The sequence below is a fragment of the Cololabis saira genome, chromosome 23 (assembly GCF_033807715.1).
Source record: "Cololabis saira isolate AMF1-May2022 chromosome 23, fColSai1.1, whole genome shotgun sequence".
Taxonomy (NCBI): domain Eukaryota; kingdom Metazoa; phylum Chordata; class Actinopteri; order Beloniformes; family Belonidae; genus Cololabis; species Cololabis saira.
Window position 1 is genome coordinate 27,684,893 of NC_084609.1, and position 24,983 is coordinate 27,709,875.

At 42.1% G+C, this 24,983-nt stretch overlaps 1 protein-coding gene across 1 annotated transcript in view; it reads left to right on the top strand.

Annotated features, from left to right (window-relative positions):
* Positions 1-24,983, top strand: part of LOC133424207 (chemokine-like protein TAFA-2) — a 101,031-nt gene that overhangs the window by 461 nt on the left and 75,587 nt on the right. The gene's annotated exons all lie outside the window — the stretch shown is intronic.

A 24,983-nucleotide genomic window follows, 5' to 3' on the forward strand; every position in this document is an offset into this window, starting at 1 on the left:
CATGTCTGCGGTGGGGGGTGGGTGGGGGGGCAGGGGGCTGTTTTAGGATGTTTTGTTAAGCCCTTTAAAATTGGGTGATGGAATAACCAGGTATACTTCAAGAAGCAAAGAGAATAGATTTCTGGGTCTAAAGTTTAAATTCAAGTTGGCCTAAATTCACAAATTTAGGAAGAAATAAAGATTAAACTGAAATATTTGTACATTTCTGACTGTAAATTTGGCAATTTTGCAAGAAAGAAGTGAAACCTGTGACTTTATCAACTCCCACATTAGAGAACAAAAACTCAGAAATTGTGAATCATAAATGTAATTTGCCCCAAAACAACTCTTTTGAATTTATTTACTGAAAATATTTAAGAAAAATTCCCATAAATCTGACATTTCTGTGGGAAACTCAAAAACTCAAAATGTGCAGATTTGTGATAGAAAACTGAAATATTTAATAAAAAAAAAACACTTAATAAATCTGCTAAATCATAAGGCGAAACTAAATCCCATCTTCATTTTTAAGAGAACCCTCTGAACTGGTAGAAAACTCTTTTTTGGGGGGTTGGGGGGGCTGCATGCACTCATCCACTCAGTGTTGCACTGCAGCAGTAATTCAACCAAGGATGAGCAGGAGTGACTGGCCTTCGCCTCGTTTAACGGATGGATGGAGATTCCTTGACAAAACTTTTACATCCCCATCCCTCCTTCCAGTAGAAATCCTTTATTTTCCCGACGATGCTCCATTCTTCCCGTTTCCAGTAGCTCCAGGGAACGGTGGAGGATCTAAAACCAGGCTGTAAGTGGTTTACATGCCACCTCTGCTTCTGAATATGTGTCTCAACAACCAGGCAGGCTTCAGCGTGAGCGGGCGAGACATCCGTGTCCGTAACAACATCCATATTTGTGTGCGTGCATCGTTTAGTTGGAAATCCACTTATTTAAATAGCGATTTATCAGCAAACAGTGTTGATTGGAGCGATGATGAAACGCACTGACATCATGGCAGCAGGTTTAGGTGGGCAAGCCGCCGCTCCCACACCTGCTGCCCCGGGCGCAGCATAAATCTGAGGGAACAGACGAGATTCATCACAATAACCCTTAAAACAAAACCTGAAAAGTCATTTTTGGACAATGTGGACGGGAGAGAAGAAACTATGAATAAAATGCAAATGAAACAAATGAATGCAGCTGAATTTCTCTCCTTTATGAATAATATTGGAGTGTAAATCTGTTTGATCCTACTTTTCACATACTTGCAGCTCAAGAGAAGTTTTTACATTAGAATAATTAGCTTTATTCAGCTCTGAAACAAAAGGTTGGGAATGTTTCTCCTTGTGAGAGTAAATGGAAGAAAAAGAAAAGCTGGATTCTCGGAGCGAAGGATTTCTTTTTCTCTCTTCAAATATCAACAAGAATGAAATGTTTATGAAGCTAATCGGAGCATAAACAGAGTAGCTGCTCTGGTTTAATATTTGTTTGACTTCTCTTTATTCACATTTACATAAAACCTCATCAGCTCGTATATATATAAACATGATGAGCTTCATAGATTCATTTTTTTTTCCCGGTTTGTGGAGGCTTTTGTCACGAGAAGATAATTATATATGAGGGGTTTCATTATCTTATGATGACATGATGAATCACCTCCCTCTGCTGATTGGCTCACCAGAGTCTCGCTGCTTCTACTTTGGGGTTCACTGAGGTAAATGTACCCGACATGTTGATATTAGTCGACACCTCTATTACCCAGCATGCAGCTGGAGCCACCGGCTCCAGATTTTATCCAGATTTTGGGGCGCCGCGCTCCCATCAGGCCGCACTTCCCCTCCTCCGTCCATCTGGGCGACGGTGCCGACTGTCTGGCTCGCCAATGTCACCTTTTTCTCTTTTCTTTCTACCTGGCGGGTCATCTCCTCCTGGTGCTGCCTCTCATCGATCCCCGGCGTGACATGGAGTCTCCACGCTCCGCCGCCGGTCGCCAAACGCCCACCTGGACTCTCAGAAGCAGGGAGTCTTTTTCTCTCTTTTTTTTTCCCACGTCTTCATTTTCAGCAACATGGCTGCACTTTTGAGCAGCTGTTTCATGCACTGACCCGTCTGATAGAAGAGGACTTTCCGGTCCTTTCTCCCATTCGGGAGAAGCACAGATGTAAAAGATTAAATTAATGATGGGTGAGTCCGTCAGGAGGCTTGGTTTTATTCCCTGGGAAGCGTTCGTGTCTCCCACACGAGCAGCTTTGGTGCTCGGTGGAATACCACCAGAAGCAATTTCTTCCTCCCAGATAAAAGGCCTGCGAAGATGAAGACGAGTTGGACAATTTCTTATGAATTGTCTAGAAAGCGTTGGCTTGTGTTGAATGAAACTTGAGAAAAGCGCCAGAGGATCTTAATCTGAGATCTGCATGAAAGGCTTTGGAGGGGAAAGGCAGTGATTGGCGTTTGTGTTTCCTCTGACAGACATACACAGATGTGTTCTCTCCTTTCTCTTTTAAGCTTTGATTCTGTTGCATTTCATGTAAAACTATTTCACCAGCCTGCAAAGATGCTAAAGGTTTCCTTCATCTTTCTCTCTTTTTCCGCCTTTAGTTTCACTTGATGGAACTATTAGCTTTTAGCACTAACTATCCATGAATTTACGCAGAGTTTGCTGGTTGAATTTTGGTTTGGAATGTCAGTCCCAGTCCGGTATGACAGTACACAGGTTTATCAGGTTTATCAGTCTCTTATAAAGTGTTTTACTTATGTTTGAGCAGAAGACATTAGCATGAGCTGAAAGGAGCCTGTCAACTCTGCACTGATTAAGAGAGGACTTTCTTTCTTTTCGTGCGTTTTACAAATATTAGAAACTGTGTCTACAAAAGACGGCAATAACTTTCCTTGTGATGTCAAAATCAGGATTATAATAATAATAATAATAATAAACTTTATTTCTATAGCACCTTTCATACGGAAATCGCAGCTAAAAGTGCTTCACAGTAACAATACAAACATGTCAAGAACAATGAGAAATAGAGAAACAAACAACAGCAAATAAAAACACAATTATTTAAGTGCAGTGATATACAGATAGAGATAGACATAAAACATAACCCTGACAAAATGCAGTTCCAAATTCCTCCACAGAACAACTACTAAGATAGGATAAAAGCAATGTTGAATATAAAAAGGTAAAAATACTGCACTGAGTCGTAGGCAAATGAAAAATAAAAAGATAAAAATATCAACAAATAAGAGTACAAGATAAAAATGATCATATAAAAACATTTAAAAGTATAAAAGTAATGCAGACAGTAAAAATCAATCAAAATCACCCGGATATATCATGCTTGAGTGAAGAGATTTTAAGTTGTCTTTTGAAGACATCTACCGACTCGGCTTCCCTCATGTTTTTGGGCAGTGTGTTCCATAGTTTTGGGGCTGCATCACCGATCTTCTTTTGACTGTTTCTGGGAGCTGGGAACGTCCAGATTTCCAGTAAAAAACTTTTCCTCTTCTCGTATCTGTATGAAACCAGAGCGCCGAACAATTGGACGACCAATTCACTTAGAAGCTAAAATCCTGATTTTATGACTCTGATGTCATCAAACCAAACCCCTAAACAAAGACGACATGCTGAGACTTCAGCTAGATTTGTACCAGGTGGAGATGCGGAGATTCTCTTCATATCTACACCGTATGTCATTCACAAGAGGCACTTACACCATCATAAGACACACATAGATTGGGTCACAAAAAGTGAAATAACAAATCTTTGCAAAAAGATAAAACCAAATCATGGTATTTTTTCACTAAAAAACTGAATGTTCAGATGAAGATGCCCCTGAAACTGATTTAATAAAACAAGGAAGACTCATTTGTGAATTTGTGACCGAAGAGTCATTTTTGTATCTGTAGCCATGTTTTATTTGAATAAAAAACTGAAGTGATTTATCAAAATGTTAGAAAAGAAAGAAAAATGCCACTGAAAAGTGTCTGTTTTCACAAAGTCGTGTTTTTCTTCTTACCTTCAATAGTGGTGATGGATGTCTGGAGCCTGTTTCATTAAAGACGGTTGATTTTTTTTGTTTCTTCCAGTAAACGTTATTACTTTTACTCTGAAAAGTCACAAACGTCCACGATTTCATGTCGAAGCAGTGGAATTCAAACTTTTCTTTTCTTTCTTTTCACTTCCTTCCAAAATCAGTCTTTTATTGTCCAGTACTGGACACATAAATGTTCTGCTGTACTGAGTAAAGTCCATGGGAAGATTAGATTTGAACATATCCATGCTGGTTTTTATTTTCTCTGTAAAAGACTCAACAAATAAGTTTCAGCAGAGACATCAGGCCGTTGTTCTACCTGGGTGACACACTGGCTGCTAGCTGGCTGTGAGCCTTTCATGCGATTGATCACGCTCTTCTACTTCATAACCTCACTTGTTATGGCTGTATCTCTTCTGAGGAGCTGTCTGTCCTCCGGATCTCACAGTCCTTTTCAATTTCTTTGTCAAACAGTAGGAGGCTGACTGCGGCGTCCCTCAGGGGAGATGCTTCGGCCCCTTCCTTTGCTCAATATTTACCAATGAGATGACATTTGGATGTGAGCAGGCTGGCCCATTATTCTACTATTTGTTGTAAACCCCAGGTCTGGCCCCTAACAAGCTGTAATTTAATATATCCAGCAAAAGGTTGTATGTTACCAGGTCCTAATAAAAGATAAACAACTGATCAGAAACTGAACTACAACTTACAAAAAAGGTGAAGAAAACTCCTGGTTTGAGCACGTCTTAGATATAATTCCCAAAAGGGCCAGAAGAGGTTTCATCACAAGGAAATGTTCACCCTTTCTGCCACCAGTAGTGTTGAATCAGAGTCTTCGCACTCGGGTTTTATGTCACTTGGACTATTTCTAGGTGCTTAGAGCGCCTGCGTCATACAGGCCACTCAGTCGGTTACAAATCCTGCAGAATGAGGCAGATACACTGGTCGTGGGCTGTTGTGAAGGTGATAAGCTTGCTTGTCTGAACTGGTTAAATGTAGAGAAAGGACCATTACTGTAAAAACCTCATATTATTCAACCTAAAAAAAAATCCCTGGTTTTGATTTTAAAAAATCTATAGTGCACTTGTACATACAACTCGGTTAGAGGAGCCAGTAGAGGATAATTTACTTAGCCATGTGCAAAATCCAATAATAATCTGTTATAAACATAGTTATCTGGGCAGAAATCTGTCTCAAAGAGGTCCAAGGGACATCAAGGGTGAGACGAGTTAAAGGCCAGCTGAGATATCGCCTACAATATCCAACTTGTCCGATATTGTTTGAATTTGGCTTGTTATTATCATTGTTAATTAGGGCCCGAGCACTTACAGTGCGAAGGCCCTATTGTATCTGTAGGAGTTCTTTTCCTTTTCCTTTCTTGTTTTTATTTTTCTAACGAAATGAGGGCCTTTTTGCCCCCTAAACGTGCCCCAAAAGTCACCAAATTTTGCACGCAAGCCAGGCCTGGTAAAAAATTACATATTTAATGGTTTGCATTAATGGGCGTGGCAAAATGGCTCAACAGCGCCCCCTAGAAAACTTTGTGCCTCAAGCCCCACGATACGGTTTGACGTACATGCACAAAAATCAGTACACACATGTATCATGTCACAACTTAAAGAAAAGTCTCTTGGCACCATGGCCGAAACCGAACAGGAAGTCGGCCATTTTGAATTAATCGTGTCATTTTGGCGCAATTTATGCCATTCCTTCGGCAGTTAATACGGCCCGAACCGTAACGTGCACCCAGGTGTGTTATTCATCAAAATGTGCGTCTCCCTCCTGCGACGATGCACATTACTTTTCTCTTTCAAAAGCATTACCGTGGCGACGATAGACGCCAAAAAGCGCGCCCCCCCCCTTCATCTATATGTATATTTTGATAGTTCCTACTTTCTGCTATAACTTTTGAATGGTTTGACATAGAGAGTCGTGGGTGGTGTCATCGGACTCGGTTTTGAGTCCTTGACCATAATTGGTGCAAATTAGCCTCGCCCCTTCTTCTGATTGGTTGATATTTGATAGTTCCTATTTTCTGCCATAACTTTTGAATAGTTTGGTATAGAGAGATTATTTTATTATTATATTATCCAGGGTATAACAAGTCTTGTAATATAATTATGGTCTGCGTACCGCAGGAACAGTTGCAGGACGTCTAGGCATTAGCTGATGGGGATCCTTTTTTAATAAATAAATAATGACTGGTTGCTCCTACATCACACCCCAGAGAGCTGGTTCTGGCAGAGGTCATGTGACCCGGAGGTGTGAAAAGGGTGACTCCATTTTATTTTCAGTTAAGCAAATGATCCTCTTGTCAGATCAATAGAACAACTCCCTCACGGGCGTCTCAAAACATTTAACATTGTTGGAGAATTTTAGCAAAAAAATTACCCGTTTTCCATTAAACTTATTTTGTATTTCAGAACTATGACGAGAGGTTGTGAATAGATGGGGAGAGAAGAGTAGAGGAAGAGAGCGAGGACATTTGAGAATGACGTGCTGCAGAAAATCTGGTGGTTTTTGAGCGCTGGTGGACCGGGAGCAGAATTTGGGGGTGGAAGTGTCACATTTTAACAATGCCACAAAAGTTATAACGTCAAAAGGTGTAGTTTGGCAGTTTTGTGAAAGAAAGAAGACAATACAGATGACACTCCTAAAACCGGGCGTCCACTTACTGAAGAAATACTTGGATACAGTGGCACCAAATATAATATATTTAATTTTCTGAGATGGCAAAAATAAGAACTTTATTGATCCCACATAGGAGTAATTCATGTTTTATCAGCTATAGAGAACAAGGTAGTGCAGAAAAACAATATATATCCCCCCTCACAAAAATAATAAAAATAGAGAAACATATTTTCTCATCAACAAAACAAATTTAAAATTTTTCAAATAACAAAATTACATATTTGAACCATTTTTCAGACAATATCTGTCAATATCTCTATATAATAATTGAAAAAATCTGAAAAATTGTTCAAATATGTTATTTTGTTACTTGAAAAATTTAAAATATGTTTATGTAAAATATGCTACATGTATATGTAATATATGTATATGTATATGTATATGTAGTATATGTAGTGATATTTAATAAAAAATAACAAAAAAATGTATGTTCAAGTAGAGTTTATAGTTGTGTTGTAATCCCCACTCGCCAGTGCGCCCCCCAAATGTTTTATCAAAAGCCGCCACTGCTTGGATATCCAAACATTTGAGTCTAACCCGAACAAAGTCTGAATCCTTTTAACTTGACACAAATCAAGCAAACTATTAAATGGTGTGAATGCTTCATTTACTGCTGACGTCCTGCAAAGATCTTTCCCCTTTCCGCTCTGATTTCACTCAGAGACGGAACAGACACAAAAGTGGTCAAAGACCGAGACAAAGAAAGGAAGAGATGAAGGTAAAATGTCAGTTTCTAGTTTTCTTCCCTCCTTGCGGTGTGTTTTATCTCCGTTCGGCCCACCGGCTTGTAGACACCTGCCCGTCACGCAGCATCACCCCAGTCAGCCGGAGCCTCTGGGCAAACTCACCAACTCATGCTTCCAACAACCTAAACCTCTTTTCCTCCCATCCTCCCCCCTTTTCTCTCATCCCCGGCCTCCCCTCATCTTTTCTTTGGGGGGGGGGGGCAGAACTCATCTGGGACTCGGTATCCTGTTTACCAGCTCTCAGCAATCTGAGAACCACGACATCACCGCGCTGAGTCAGAGCTTCAGGACTCATTACGCCTCGTCAGGTCGCCGCCAAGGTCGAACTTTTCCTCCTTCTCCTTAGCTTTGCCACGCTGTCTTCAGAAACCAGGCTGCGGCTGACACCCCCCCCACCCCCCCGTCAAACCTAACATGTTTTCTTCTCACGCTTTGAGAGCAGATCTCCTAGCAACCCCGACTGGCGCCGCCGCGGTGGTCCACTCCAAAACTGGCAGAGCTCAATAAAACATGATTTGCTTGATATTGCCCACAAATGTACTGGAGAGTTACTATAAATGTAGATACGTGAGAAAAAAACACACTCTCTTTCACATTTAATGAGATCACTTTGAGAGCTAAGTGAAAGTCCTTTCTGTTCTGAAATGTTTCGGTCAACACGTGTGGCGTTTTATGTTTTTACGCCTTCAACGGCTCCTCGGCTTTTCTTCTGAGAAGCTCAGACTGGGACCAGCTGGGGATTGTGGGCCGGGGTTAAGGTTGACATGTCGTAGCTTATCTCAGCTTCCTCCTGTTGAGAATTTAAACATTCAAACACACATTTAGCTGATTTGTCCTCCTGTTGCAGGATCTGTCTTTCTCCTGGAAGACCCCTCCAAACAAACTGTTGGAGTTCGGCCTCGTAACCGTGTTGTCATGGACTATAACACTTAACAACCTCGGAGAAGCCTGTAGGGTTCGCGATGTAGCTGTTAGATTGAACTCCAAATGCTTTGAGACGGGTTTTATTGAGATTGACGTGCAGCAATGATTGCTTCTCTAAGTGCACTGCTTATGTCTTTCCCCTCTTGGCGTTGTGTGAACGCACTTAAATGCTGGAGACTGGCAAACTGCCGGCTTTTGCGAAGGTCTGCACACCTCGTGGAGATCAGTTAATCAATGGCTGGGACCCAGTGAAAGCTGTGGTGGGTGCTTAGTGTTGCCCGTCCGGTGAATCAGTTCAGGGTGGGAGTTGTGCTGACGGGATAACAGCCGATTATGGGCTTAAATTAAAGGCAGTTGGACTTGACAGTGACCCGTACAGTTACCCCAAGAACCAGTGGTCCATGGACATTAATATTTGGTACAGTTACCAAGAACCAGTGGTCCATGGACATTAATATTTGGTACAGTTACCAAGAACCAGTGGTCCATGGACATTAATATTTGGTACAGTTACCAAGAACCAGTGGTCCATGGACATTAATATTTGGTACAGTTACCAAGAACCAGTGGTCCATGGACATTAATATTTAGTACAGTTACCCCAAGAACCAGTGGTCCATGGACATTAATATTTGGTACAGTTACCCCAAGAACCAGTGGTCCATGGACATTAATATTTGGTACAGTTACCAAGAACCAGTGGTCCATGGACATTAATATTTGGTACAGTTACCCCAAGAACCAGTGGTCCATGGACATTAATATTTGGTACAGTTACCAAGAACCAGTGGTCCATGGACATTAATATTTGGTACAGTTACCAAGAACCAGTGGTCCATGGACATTAATATTTGGTACAGTTACCAAGAACCAGTGGTCCATGGACATTAATATTTGGCCACGAATCCAGTTTCCTGATATTTATATGTACTTAATTTCTACGCCGGGGAAATACACGAAGCAAAGCTTGAAGGCATAAAAAAGTCTTGACGCTTGGTCGTATTTCAAGGCAGGATTTTTTTGTAGAAATTAAAGTGATGAGGACACTGAACTTTCTGATTTGACCGTTTAACGTTAGCTACCCAAAAATCAAACATTACCTGATACAAAATGGGAACCGCAAATCCACGATTCAGTGTCTGGAATCCAGTTGTTTCTGTGAATTGCAGCGATCCATTTGTCTCTCTTAAGTTTATTTTTCAGCAGTCTGTAAAACGATAACTCGGATTTCTTGCTAAATCTATGAGTACAGTCGATCGCACAACAGCTCTTTCCTATTTTAGATGTTTTCCAGTTGCTCAAACTGAAAGTTTACGCTGACACTCAGTCTTTCTGACACTCAGTCTTTCTGACACTCAGTGGGCGAAACCCGCTGTGAAGTCGCATCTGTGACGTCATGCACATTCCCTCTATTGCAATGTGAGCGACAGGCCGGGAACCTGCGCTACCCACACGAGGACTACAGCCTCTACAAATGGCGCCCACTCAACCCACTGAGCTATAGAGGGCCACATCTGTAGGGTGTGGCCCTAAAGATGTGTGTACAGAGGTGGAGTATTTAAATAATGCTCTGTGGCTCCGCGGAGCCGTGCCGCGGCCCAAACACACCACCGGGGAGGGATTTTTCACGACTGCCTCCACCGGTCCAGCGCTATAGTCCCACCACGCATCTGTCTCCATCGTTGTCTGTCATCCTGGCCCCCTTATGATCCAGGTTTCTTCCCTCCTAAAGGGGAGTTTTTCCTGGCACTGTTCGGCTTAAGGTTTTTCTCCCACTAGGGGAGTTTTTACCTGCCATTGTTTATGTTATGTTTATGTAATAATTGCTCTGGGTTCATGTTCTGGTCTGGAAAGATCCTAGAGACAACTGTTGTAATAGACGCTACATAAATAAAATTGAATTGAATTGAAGTGAATCCACAACTGAGAATAATAATCATTGAAAACAAAACAACCGTCATATTGATTCCATCAATGGATATGGAGCGATAGATCAGGAGCTATCTGCTAGAGGAGGACTTAAAACGTCCATCTGGACCAAAACAATTGCACTATTGAATTATTGTGGGAGTTTCACAACAAAGGGTCTAAAATTCTGCATTTCCTCCAATTTTTTGAATCCGTTCCCGACGCAGATTCAGCCTACGTCTTGATAAATCCTCACATGGACGTCCATCGTCTTAAAACATCTAGTAAAATCATCCTGCTCATGTTTTATAACGCGTCCATGTTGAACTCAAACAATGATGAGCAGAAGGCTTTAATCTGTGGACTTGGGTGCAAGGCATCGCTTCTCCTTTTACTTCCCTCTGAATTGTAAAAGGTCATTGTTGGCACAGAGAAACACCTGCATTGGGTCTGAAATGAAGATCAGATAAACATACATGTTGTCATTTCATTCAAAAGGCAAAGGCTTGAAAAGCTGCCGTGTCACAGTTAATAATTACTGATAGTAGCGCTACAGAATAATTACTTTTAATGTGAATATATTTGATTCCACCAGCATCTGAACAGCTGTCTGAACACGATACATAAATCCACCGCTGTCTCCATCAATTTTAATATACCGGGATGAATCAATATTCATGTAGGTGTATGTGTGTGATGTCTCTGTCGTGTGTGTTTCATCCCCCCCCCCTCCGCGCCGTGCTCGGCTCTCCCGGCACCTCGGGGCCGTTTAACCCCGGGGCTGTAACCTAAAGACCTGATCCTGGCAGCCTGTGGCTTCCAGCCTGACCGCGGACCCCCACTTATCTGGCAAATAAGCTGTTTTAATTGCATACACACAGAGCCCTATCGGGTCATGTCGTGCGCATGGAGATAAGGGTTACACGGACTCAGGCATTGGTTACAGGATGAGAGGACCGCAGAAGAACAGAGCTGCAGGGTCCCGGGAGGACAGGGAGCCGGGAAACACAGCCAGCTCTAACCGTGGCAGCTTTTCTGCACATTTACAGCCACTTTTGATCTACTGTAGTTGTCTAAGAATGACGTCTTTGTAGCCCACACCCCAAAAACTCAGTGAACTGAATGTTGTAAAGGAGTAATCCTGAAATTCCTTCATGGTATTGTGGCAGAGCTGGCTGGACGTGCTGACAGCTACCGCTGGACATGTTACATCTTCTGTGTAGATTTTGCAGCGAACCTTACGCTGTTACTCCTTTTCCACACTGCCCATTCACACAGCCCTCATTTTGCCCCCATTACGCCACTTTTACCACCTTAGAAGAGGCGGGGTGAGACAGGGGCGGACAGGTTTGCACAATTCTGTGTCAGGAAGTGGCATGTGAGGACCAAGATGCAGGAGTTCCAAAAATGGTGATTTATTTAAACTAAAAACGCTGCAATGCAGGATCCAAAATCAAAACAAGAACCCAAACTCGACAAAACCAGAAAAACATGACATGGCACATGGAGGAAAAAAACAGTACAGACCAGCAGGGAGCAAGAGAAAGACAAGACCAGATATACAGAAGGGACAACGAGACACAGGTGCAGACGATCAGGACTGATGAGAAACAGGAAGGTCAAACCAGAACTCAAACACAAAGGCCATGTTTATATTTATTTCCCCCTCTACGTTTTGAAAAATAAATCATTTACACAAACCTGCATAAATATCTGTTAAGGTGCTATGAGCAGCCAAACCTACAGGGGGCAGTGTAACGAGAAGATAAAGTCATGCTAGCCAATCAGAATCCTGGAAAAAAACATCAACAAATGACACGAGTAACTTCCAGTTACTTCCAAGATGAACGAATGAACGAGAGTCTTTCGTTTGGAGTGACAGAGAAGTGGAGTTACTTTTAAGTGTGACTTTAGAATATAAAAACAGGTAAAATACAAGAAAATATTGACGGAGGCCAAACAAATTGTAAACACAGGTCACACATATGACGCTGGTGATGTTTCTGTCTCATAATGTGACGTTCTGAAGCCTAAATGTCCATTTCCCTCTGTTTACAAGCAAACGTGAAGACGGAGTTTTTGCAAATCTCCACTTTGGCCGGAGTTTTCAGAAATGATAATTTTTAGTGACTTTGAGCTTTGTTTTTGTGTAAACGAACGGCCCAAACGCATGAAAACACCACAGTTTTTGCTACGTGTAAACGGGGCCAAAGACATGGGCTGCATCCGAAATCCCATACTAAACAGTATATACTCAAAAAGTATACTTAAGTTCTGCACACTTTTGAGTAAATATCAGTAGTATGCATTAATTGGGACGTACTACTCAGAGCCACATGGCACTTCCTGCCGTTGGGAGGGGGAGTTGTTACCATGGTAACAACTCCTGTCACAGCAGCAGTAGCAGCACCGCTCCGCTCTTTCCCCTTTATCCTGGCCCCTTAGCTAGTGTCCATCAATCCACACTAATATATTTCTCCGGAATGAGTATGGATAGCGCATACTAATGTGTACGTACTAATGTTTTGGACGCACTAAAAAATGTCACATACTGTTTTTACATACTCATTAGGGTGGAAGTATGGGATTTCGGACACAGCCACGGGCTTCAAAATAAAACAGGAAGTGACAGAACCGTGACATTCTTCCTCCGTGTGATTCGTGCAGCACTTTAGGGTGGAATGAGCTGCCTATGTGAATGGGGGTACTTATGACTGCCCACCAATTTTTCTTTCCTTTTATGTATTGATTTTAAGTATTGATGTTCATGTGGAGTTGTATTTGCCTAATAATACTCAGAGTCACTAAAAACAAATACTTTTCTGGTTTTACACAGACAATTATAGGATTAAAAGAGGGATACTAACTATTAGATGTGACTTTATACTGATACATAGAAGAGACATTTCTGCTGTTTTACTTCAGAATCTAAAACGGCTGAAATCAGAGAACAACACTTGAAACGCCGACGATACATCAAGGTCAGAGCGCGGCGCAAGTTACTTTGCTTAAAATTTCCACTCTGCATCAAATTAAAGCAAAAGGGGTTATTTGGAAGAAGATGTGTGTTGATCTTTTTTTTTTAAATCAGGCTTTTTATATCTTTAATCAGGTGTTTCCGTGAATGCAGTCATGTCATTTCCCAGAAGCCGGCCTCTCTGCGGCGGGTCTGGACCGCGGGAGCAGCTCCGTGTATTGTTTTGACCCGCGTGCCCCACATGAAGAGCCAGTCAACAGCGTAGCCGGGTAAATGTCAGCCGCACTAGGCCTCTAATGAGAGCGGAGACTAAGGAGAGGGCTGACACCATCATAGGCTCGGCGCGGAGAGGCTCATTTACATTATACCAGGCGACAGCTGCAGATATGAGGGGCGAGTGGGAGAGACAGAAGCAGGGAGGGCAGGGGGAGAGAGAGAGAGGGAGAGACCGGGAGAAACGACGTAGCAGAACAGTTTTAAAAAAGGAGGGAAAAAAAACCCAGACTGGTTTCAGTGTAGGACGGCAAAACGACTTACAAACACAAATCTCACCTGTTTAACTGCAGACGTGAGATCTGACAGAGAGGGGTTTTTCTCGTCTAAAGATGCAATAAACTAAAGAGTTGTTGGTGTAACAAGAGACAAAAATAAACAGCTGGCAAAATGTATGTTGCTGATACTGACACACCCCAAGGATAAAACATCTACAGGCAGCGTGATGGGGGCCAAGTTCAGTGGGACACTGTTACCATGGCAACCGGATCTGATCATCAAAGCCTGTAAAAAAGCACTAACTAATAGGAAATGTTCTCTTCTGCTCATTGCAACACCCACCAGTGGTCAAATGAGCCCCCCCCCCCCCCCCCCCCCCCCCCCCCCCCCCATTTAATATGTTCACAGAGAAAGCAAGTATAACTTAAAAGGAACAGAGATTTTAAAAAAACCAGGATTCAGGACTAAATTGATGGAACGTTGTGTTTCTGTGAAAGGAATCAATTTATGGAACAATCTGAATAAAGAAAACAAAGAATCAAAATCAAACATTACATTCAAAAGAACAATTAAAGCCTGTATGTTAAGTAAATATGATGAAATATGTTAGTTAAGTTTGATTGACATACCCATAGCCGGCGGTAATTTTATTTTATTTTAGTTTTTTATTCACTTAGTTGTTGTTTTTTTAATTTTTAATTTATGTTATTTGTGAATTTATTTCTTGGAAAAATGGGCAGATTAGATAAGATTCTTCTTCTTTCTGCTCCCTTTTCATTCACAATTTATGAACATTTGTATTTGTATTTGTATTGAATTGTTTTTATTTTTTGAATGAAATAAAGAATAAAAAAAAAAAAAATATATATATATATATATATATATATAATATATATATATATATATATATATATATATATATATATATATATAAATATATATAATATAATATATATATAATATAAATAAAACTTTGACAATCTCAACCAAACTGTCTGATACCGACATTCAAACCCCCCAAAAAACCTGCCCAAGAATATTTTCCTAATTTACCTCCTATCAGTGAAAGGTAGCGTTAGGACAGGCGTCTCCTTCCTCCGGTCGTCACCATGTAATTGCTGGAGATTATTGACGGAAAATCTGATCCCCTCATTAAAGGCGAGAACACGTGATGGTGGGGAGCATCGGCACTTGCCATGCGACTGCGACTCCCAGTGTGTGTCTGTAATTGAGAGACCCCTCGCTAATGGAGAAGGACACACACTGCGCACACGTGGTATTTAATATAAACAATACAGCAAACTGGTAAATAAATAAGATCTATAGGTGGAAATCAGCCAACTGAGCTGCTGGCATTCACAAAGCTGTGAGAGTCGTCAAAGAGTTCAAAGAAAACACAGAGAAAGTCTTTATTAAGGGGGTTTCTGCTGTCTGAGGGGACTTCCATTATTAATACCAGTTGTCCTCGAACAACATCGTTAGTTTATGTTCTCAGTAGAGATGGACTAAAAAATGTATCACGATAATTTCTGGCATTTATCCCGATAACGATAAAAATGACGATAAAAAATACCAATTCAACTCCATCTTTTTAACTATAAATCTATCTCACTCTCAGATCCGCCATGTTTGTTACACAAAAACCTCATCAACGGGAATTTATCCTCCTTCCTTCCTTCCTTCCTTCCTTCCTTCCTTCCTTCCTTCCTTCCTTCCTTCCTTCCTTCCTTCCTTCCTTCCTTCCTTCCTTCCTTCCTTCCTTCCTTCCTTCCTTCCTTCCTTCCTTCCTTCATGTACGTTGTGCGTGGATTTAATGCAGAACCATAAATCAGCTTTACACAAAAACGTCATCAACGGGAATTTATCGTTTTTATCGCGAGATGACAAATTTTACCGTGGGGAATTTTTTTGAAGGTTTATCGTGAACGCTAAAATATCGCCCATTCCTAGTTCTCAGCCTCGTTAATACATTGTTGAACAATCCAGTCACTCAGATTGGGGCTTTTTGAAGTGTGTCCATAGGTCTGTGCACAAAGGCCAGTGTTGGATTATTCTGGTATAAGTAATCCCATTTTGGCATGTATGAATATTAATCAGGGTTTTCTTTAGTTATTATTTTGCCTTTACTTGAAGAACATCCTTCTTTTTTTTTTTTTATTTGAAAAATTTTTTTTTTCCTCTACCGGCAAATCGCTGTCAAATTAAAAGTAGCCTGCATCGTGCCAAATCTGCTCCACTGTAGGCCTGGAGCGTTAAATTAAATGTCACATGCAAGAATGTGTCTATCTGTGATCCAGCAGTCTTACATCAGCTGCCTTTTCTTTCAGTCTGAAAGGAATAAACTGAATTTGTGATGAAGAAGAAGCAGCAGTGGAGGCGGCGGTGAATAAACACTAAATCACCTCCTTGCCTCTGTAGCTCCCTACACACTCCGGCTTAGAAAAGCTGCTACGCACTAGTGCTGGTGGTGGGCGTGGGGGTGGCGGGGGCTGCAGGCGCGTTGGCTCCCGTGTATGGTCGCGTGCCAGAAATGAATAACGGGAAGCCCCCAGACAACAGACTCAGCTCGGCCCCCTTCTCCGGTGCGAGCCAGATGTTGGTTGCCAGGCTGATGCGCGGGAAGATAATTCAGCTACCGTTGTGTTTGGGACTTGTAGCCTTGCAAATACCATGGAAGTCTTTTTTTTAATGCAACTCATTTAAAGCGGCACAAAGGAGCTTTAGCAGTCTTCCGGGTGAGGAGGTTTCCCTATAGGAGGTTTTTATGATGCTGCCCGAGACTTTAGTCTCTTGCCTGGCAACCCTCTTGTTTTCTCTTCCGTCAAAACTTTCCTGCGTGGCCTCTTTTCCTCTTCGATACAAAGATGTATTGCAGAAGAAGAAGCTGCCTCTAGACGCCATGGGATGAACATGAAACCAATCACAAAAACCAGACTTTTGGACGCCTCCCCGTGAGTTTTGGCAGAGCTAACCCGACTCACTGAGCACTGACTCCACCTGTCAGTTGATCAGCAACTTCATTACTGACGGGAGGCGTCTCATCTAGCAGCCAGATAATCAACACTGGCGTCCCCCAGGGATGCGTCCTCTCCCCACTGCTCCTTTTATGGAGCTAGAACAGTCTCATAATTCACAAATGCACAGACCGATTCACACGTGCGTAGGACAAGATACACAAATGTATTTTTGTTGCACACACAAATATACCGTATTTTCCGCACTATAAGGCGCACCTAAAAGCCTTTAACTTTCTCAAAAACCGGCAGTGCGCCTTATAATGCAGTGCGCCTTATATATGATCATTACGGTAATTTCTGTTACTGTAGTCAGGGGGATTGTGAGTAATGTAGTTGGTGTCGCTGAAGTAATGGCGCTTTATTTTGTTAATAAAGTTTGACATACAGTACTTTTCTTCTTGTTTTTTTTTTTTGTTGCATTTCCTGTAGCGCAGCTCTATCAGGTAGATACGTAACTCAACCCCAGCCACTATAGTACGGTATTTTACCAGATATTTAGTGCGTCTTATAATGCGCTGCGCCTTATATGTGAAGGGTGTTTTAAAATAGGCCATTTATTGAAGGTGCGTTGGATTTGCGTGTGACTTTTGAGACTCCCCTGACGTCCCTCGATCCAGAAATACGTTTTTTTTTTAACACGGAAATATCTGCAACCAATCAGATGTCTTCCTTTGTTTCAGCCAATCATAAGAGCGCACCCCACGTGGGGGACGATTTACTCGTAAACCAATCAGATTAACGGGGCGGATACACCTGCTGTTTGAACTGCGTTCGCATCGTTCGGTCTGTGCATTTGTGAATCGGTCTGTGCATTTGTGAAATTTGTCCTGTGCATTTGTGAATCGGTCTGTGCATTTGTGAAATTTGTCCTGTGCATTTGTGGATCGGCATGTGCATTTGTGAATTATGAGACTGTTCTAGCTCCATATCCTTTCCCTCTACAACTGGACTCTTCAAGACCGCTGTCAGGCATATGTTAAACATTTCCCTGCTGAAACACACCTGACTCGATCCCCATCAGCTTGTTGTCAAGACCTACACAAGTCAACTAATCCCCTAATCTGAGCCAGGTGTGGTTGAACCCAGTAACCTCAGAGCAACGTCACAGAGACAGTTTCTTCCCTCTTCCTCCCTGTTGAATAAGGATGATCTGATTCTGATGAAGCCCGCCCCATCGTGATTGGTTTTATATGTTCTGTTCGTTTGGAGATGACTGAGAATAAGAGGAATACCATGCCCATTTCACGAGAGAAATTAATGCACGGCTGGCCAGGCTAACTTGATCAAGTCTCTTTGATGCGACTGGCATCGTATTTACTCCAGCTCCGTGAGTTTCATCCTGGCTTAAGTGCGGCATAACGCAGGTTTCCATTAGTGGGGGTCCAGGGTGAAACCTAGGAGGCTGGAAATGTAGCCTCCTCCCCGTCTAACCTCTTCCTCTGCCCTTCCAACAGTTGTCTCTCCATTATGATGACAGCAGGATCCACAAGTTTAACAGTTTCACCACTTTTGCTGTTTTCCAACCACCAGAGGAAGAGAAAATACAAATAGGCTGAATTGATTAGATCAACAATGTAAGAGCTGAGGCTGTTGCTGTGCTTCTGTTTGCTGTGATGCTGGTGAGAAATGAGAACTTAAGGGGGACATTGAGACGACTAAACAATGTTATCTGCTGCTCGCAGCACAGCCAGTCAGCCCCCAGTCAACACCACCCACCCAGCAGCTTTTGGCGCCGCGCTCAAGTATCTAACCCGAGGCAGAGACATGGTTGGCTTACAAAAGTTCCCAAAAATCCCTGTTGGACGTCTAGAGACTTAGAAATGGTCATGCCCCTATAAAACTACCCTGGAAACCTGCTAACCCGTTGGCGTGCTTCTTGGCGTGCCAACTGATGTGCATGTAGATAATGAAAAAGCTATCACTGCTAATCCTTTTACATATTTGCACTGCGAAAATCAATCGAGTGTTCACGTGATGCAGTCACAGTTAGTGAAATCTTTCCACTAAGCTTTTCTGATACCCACAATCAATAAATCAGATCACCTTGATGGAAACATGACAACTGAGAGTCTTTGATCACTTCCTTTAATGGTGATGGTGGAAAAAGTGAAATAACACCTTATTGTCATGAGCGGTAGAGTGGGAAATGTGGTTTTATCTGGACAAGCTTCCCCCCTCACGGTCGCAGTCACAATGGATGTCACCTCTTTAAGAATTACTCATTACTCATGTACAAATTATCATGTTTTAACAATGTATTACAACAAATGCATTAAGTATAATCAGCGGTTGGAGTGGGATGACCTCGTAAACCTCTCAGATGTCTTCTCTTTCTTGGCCCGCTGTCCTCAGCGGTGAAAGATTGGCCTGCTCTGTTAACGCAAACAATCCCGTGAACGGAGTGTTTCCTTTTCTGTCACTCTGAAGGACACGGTGCAAATCAAGTTCTCATACAGTCAGCCTTAATGCGTCCAAGGCAGCAGAGCAACCAATTATACTGTCAAGCTTCAGGTGCTGACAGCTAATTACAAAAACTCGGGAGTGAGTAGACACTCGCGACGCGCGTTTTTATATTCTTCAAGCAGCACATCTCACTTTTAGGAGGCATCATATCCAGACACAGCCGGGTGTGAAAATAAATGGCTTTTGTCAGTCTGCATTCCAGAAAAGTGGAGCAGGTGAGCCGCTACGCTAGTAGCTTCAGCACATTAACCTGAATGCTGTCGTTTTCCTTTTCCCCAGAGGGATGAGTCCAACTCTTGTTTCTGCCAGAACTTTCCTCACAACCGAAGGCGCTGATTAAAACAGGCCGCGACACAGACTAAATACAAAACAAACACCGAGGAGCTGAGCTAGCTCTGCTAACTTCACACAATGACATAATGTCAGATATGTTTGCAAAATCAAATGTTTTCACTTGTTATTTATACTGAAAAAACAACAAAACAAAACTCACACTTCAACCATTTGCACTGCAAAAACTCAAAATCTTACCAGGAATATTTGTCTAATTTCTAGTTAAAATGTCTCATTTTTAGTCAAAAAATCTCATTACACTTAAAACAAGAGTCATGACCAGAAAAATAACTTGTTATTTTACAATTTTCACCTGTTTCAAGTAAATTTTCACTTGAAATGAGTAGAAAAATCTGCCAGTGGGACAAGATTTATCTTCTCATTACAAGCAACTGGCAGATTTTTCTACTTATTTTAAATGAAAATCTACTTGAAACAGGTGAAAATTGTTGTTTTTTCCAGTGATGACTCTTTTTTTTGAGTGTAATGAGATTTTTTTGGCTAAAAATGAGACATTTTAACTAGAAATAAGACAAATATTCTTGTTAAGATTTTCAGTTTTTGCAGTGTGGTAGCATTAAAAAAAACTATTTTCCAAAAAAAAGCACAATGCGTCTCAGGAGGAGTAGATTGGGTTTAGGCTGGATGAGAAGAGTAAAGTCTTTAAGAGGGACATATTGTTCTTTTTCAAAAGTTCCTGAGGTATTCATCAAATGTACTGAGACGTGGTTGGATCAGAACACCAGATTTATAGAGCATATAACTCTCTGATCTGCGTCTGTGGTGTCACACTATCCTGCGTTCAGGTGGCTCCAAACAAAGTCACGGCGTTGCTTCCAGTCAGAGTTATTTATTTAATAGGATCAGCATCAAACATGCAGTAAAGGTTCAAGGTTTAAGGTTCAAGGTTCTTTGTTGTTGCTGTGGTGTTACAGGCAGTACTGGAGTTGAGGGGGGATGAGGGGGGATGGCATCCCCCCCTGAAATAAAAACGATCAAAATCATCCCCCTGTAAAACTTCCATCCCCCCTTTCCATCACTTATGTCATTTCATCAATGAATGTGGTTTTAATGATATTTCAACATTTAGAGTCATCACCAGAAAAATAACACCAGAAAAATAACTTATTTGACAATTTTCACCTGTTTCAAGTAAATTTTCACTTGAAATAAGTAGGAAAATCTGCCAGTGGAACAAGATTTATCTTCTTATTACAAGCAAAAAAATCTTGTTCCACTGGCAGATTTTTCTAAGTGAAAATCTACTTGAAACAGGTGAAAATTGTTGTTTTTTCCAGTGATGAGTCTTGTTTTAAGTGTAATGATATTTTTTTTACTAAAATGAGACATTTTAACTAGAAATAAGACAAATATTCTTGTTAAGATTGTGAGTTTTTGCAGTGATCCATTTTACTTATCCTGTGAAGGACAGAGTCATATTGATAAGTTCAGAAAAGTGTTTTTTATTGTTGTGTTTTGATGTATTTGATGTAAGCCCAGTGGATATTTAAAGCTTACAGAAGGCTGCATTTAACTGCTGCTATGTCATTCCTGCAGTATTTCTGCAGGTGTTTTGGTCACTGCTATTATTTGCGAGTTACAGTGCGAGTACTGGTTACAGGGTGTCACTGATGTTCACAGCTTCTGTTCCTCGTGGCTGATGCTCCTGATGCTCCTGATGCTCCTCAGTCTCCTGACCGAGGGTTGGGGGGGTAAACAGTGTGTGTGCAGGCTGGCTGGGGTCCTTCGTGATACAGAAAGCTCATTTCCTGCATCTGGTGGCGTGGATGTAGCTGGTGGCGGGTAAGCAGCTCCCCACAATCCTCTGAGAGCTCATTTCCTCTCAGCAGTCTGGTGAAGCCGCAACATGGCGTCGGAGGAGTTCAGGGCTCCCGAGTCCAGCTTCACGAGGACGTGGAGACACTTTTGGGCTATTCTGATCAGCGCAGATGTGTTGCAGCTCCAGGTTAGATCCTTGGTGAGGTTCTGTAGCTGGAGAGAACTGCCACCACGACCCCTCCGATGTTCGGGGGGGAGGGGCCTCTACACTGACTGCGTTTCCATGCAGTCAATAACCCTTTTAAAACCGGAATATTAGCAATAACCCGGTTTTGCACGGCCATGTAAACACCAATAACCCCTTTGAATATGAATATGAATTTGCTCATATTCGGGTTTTTAAAAACCCAAATATGACCACTGGGTTACTCCGTTTCTAATTTGAATATTTGGTCATGTAAACGCTTAACAGGATTTCCCCATCAAAAGGAACATGAATTTTCTGCGCATGTTCTTTTCACAAGGAATCTTGGTCTAAATGTAATGAAGGATATGAACATTTTGTCATTTGTAGACGGTAGAAAGTACCGGGATAGTGAGATTTACAAAAAAGGTGAGCGAAAAGTTGCGCGAAGCAGGATTTGTATGAACACCAGACCAGATCAAGCATCGCTGGAAGACGCTGAAAAAGGAGAACTACAGGGCCGAGAAACAAAACGGTACCAGCGGGTCCGATTATCCGCCGTGCTGCTGTTATTAGTGCCCGAGCACTGACAGTGCGAATCGGTACACACTTGTATCATGTTGCAACTTTAAGAAAAGTCTCTTGGCGCCATGGCCGAAACCGAACAGGAAGTCGGCCATTTTGAATTAATTGTGTAATTTTGGCGCAATTTATGCCATTCCTTCGGCAGTTAATACGGCCCGAACCGTAACGTGCCCCCAGGTGTGTTATACATCAAAATGTGCGTCTCCATCCTGCGACAACACGCATTACTTTTCTCAGTCAAAAGCGTTACCGTGGCGACGCTAGACGCCAAAAAGCGCGCCCACCCTTCATCTGATTGGTTCAGACCTAAAAAACTTTGTGCCTCAAGCCCCACAATACGGTTTGACGTACATGAACAAAAATCGGTACACACCTGTATCATGTCGCAACTTAAAGAAAAGGCTCTTGGCGCCATGGCCGAAACCGAACAGGAAGTCGGCCTACCGTGGCGACGCTAGACGCCAAAAAGCGCACCTTCATCTGATTGGTCCATATTTGATAGTTCTCCAAAAGTCACCAAATTTTGCATGCAAGCCAGGCCTGGCGATAAATTTGATATTTCATGGTTTGCATTAATGGGCGTGGCCTAACGGCTCAACAGCGCCCCCTAGAAAACTTTTCTCTGCCATAACTTTTGAAAGGTTTGACATAGAGAGTCGTGGGTGGTGTCATGGGACTCGGTATTGAGTCCTTGACCATAATTGGTGAAAATTAGCCCCGCCCCTTCTTCTGATTGGTTCTCCCTATTTTCTGCTATCACTCTTGAATGGTTTGACATAGAGAGTCGTGGATGGTGTCATCGGACTCGGTATTGAGTCCTTGAGCTTCATTGGCCTGAATTAGCCCTGCCCCTTCTTCTGATTGGTTGTCCCTATTTTCTGCTATAACCTTTGAATGGTTTGACATAGAGAGTCGTGGGTGGTGTCATGTCTGATATGCTTATGGGGGGCGGTGGCCGTGAGTGCGAGGGCCCGTTCATCGCTGCTTGCAGCTTTAATTGTTGTTGTTTTGGATTTGGATACAGGAAGAAGAAGCGGAAATTATGTGAATTGCTTCATGACGTTCTCTGTGCGTCGCTGGTTTGATCCAGATATCCCAATTGATTAATTACCATGTATACAGGGATAACCCTGTTTGCTCACGCATGGAAATTGATTATTCTGAATGTTTCAGTAACCGGAATATTAGCAATAACCTGAATTCTGACTGCATGTAAACGTAGTCACTGATGCAGAGACTCGGTCCTCTTTAATAAAGTGCAAATATTCATTGGGTTTCTCCTTGAACAAACTCACTCGAGGTATCAGAACACTTCCCTCTGCTGTTCCATCTTGAGATGTTGGCTTTCCTCACTGAGCTTTACTTAAAAGGTGAAAACACCCTCCAGCTGTTGATGGGATGTAATTTCAGGTATGTATATATCGATACACAACAAGCTCCCCGGGGGCCTCTCAAGGTGGAATATACAGAGTACTGGAGTTGAGGGGGGATGAGGGGGGATTGCATCACCCCTGAAATAAAAACGGTCCAAATCATCCCCCCTGTAAAACTGCCATCCCTCCTTTCCATCCCTTATGTCATTTCATCAATGAATGTGGTTTTACTGCTATTTCAACATTTAGAGTCATCACCAGAAAAATAACGCCAGAAAAATAACTTATTTGACCATTTTCACCTGTTTCAAGTAGATTTTCACTTGAAATAAGTAGAAAAATCTGCCAGTTGGATAAGATTTATCTTCTCATTACAAGCAAAAAAATCTTGTTCCACTGGCAGATTTTTCTACTTATTTCAAGTGAAAATCTACTGGAAACAGGTGAAAATTGTTGTTTTTTCCAGTGATGACTCTTGTTTTAAGTGTAATGAGATTTTTTTACTAAAATGAGACATTTTAACTACAAATAGGACAAATATTCTTGTTAAGATTGTGAGTTTTTGCAGTGATCCATTTTACTTATCCTGTGAAGGACAGAGTCATATTGATAAGTTCAGAAAAGTGTTTTTTATTGTTGTGTTTTGATGTATTTGATGTAAGCCCAGTGGATATTTAAAGCTTACAGAAGGCTGCATTTAACTGCTGCTATGTCATTCCTGCAGTATTTCTGCAGGTGTTTTGGTCAGTGCTATTATTTGTAATATATTATTTGTAATCAGCACAAATTATCTGTCCCCATATGATAAAATCTACCATCCCCCTCGAGTACTGAATATAACATGTTTAGCGTGGCATGATCAGTGATACGGGAGGGAAAAAAGGAGCTTGGCTCAACTTAGGTACCAGTCTGGCAGGACAGATGAGAGGCTATTTATTTTGTCAAACTCTGAATGTTTGTTATTGAGGTTGAAATGTTTTCCACTCGGTGAGCAGCAAAACTTTATGTGGCCACACTGAGTTGTGAGTTTTTTTTTTGTGTTCAGCATCAGAGCAGAAGTCCTGCTTTTATCCTGTAGTGTGAACACAGCTGCTGTTTCAAAGGACTGTGATGCACCGTTTCCATGTGCGTCTGAACCCGCGTCTGGGCTCAGGATTTCCTGGCTCGTGCCACGCTGAGAGGAATCATTTACCTGTCAAAACTCAGAGCTCAGAGAGGCTCTTTAATGTCGGCACGTGAGGAAATCTCTGTCGCCGCTCTAGCAAGGTAGCGGTAGAGTCACACGTGCAACTTCCTGAGTGATAGTAATGAGCTGTATGAGACGGCAGTGCTGCGGTCGTAGCCGGCGCGGTGCCCAATTATCCACCTGTACCTATCGCAGTCGCGGCTGTGGGGAGAGGGGGTCTCAGCGGCGTGAATGTAGTCCCTCCCCTCTGCGATTCCCTCAAAACTCTGATAATGAGATGGGGATTCCGATGCCGCAAGTGCACTGAATTGCAACGAG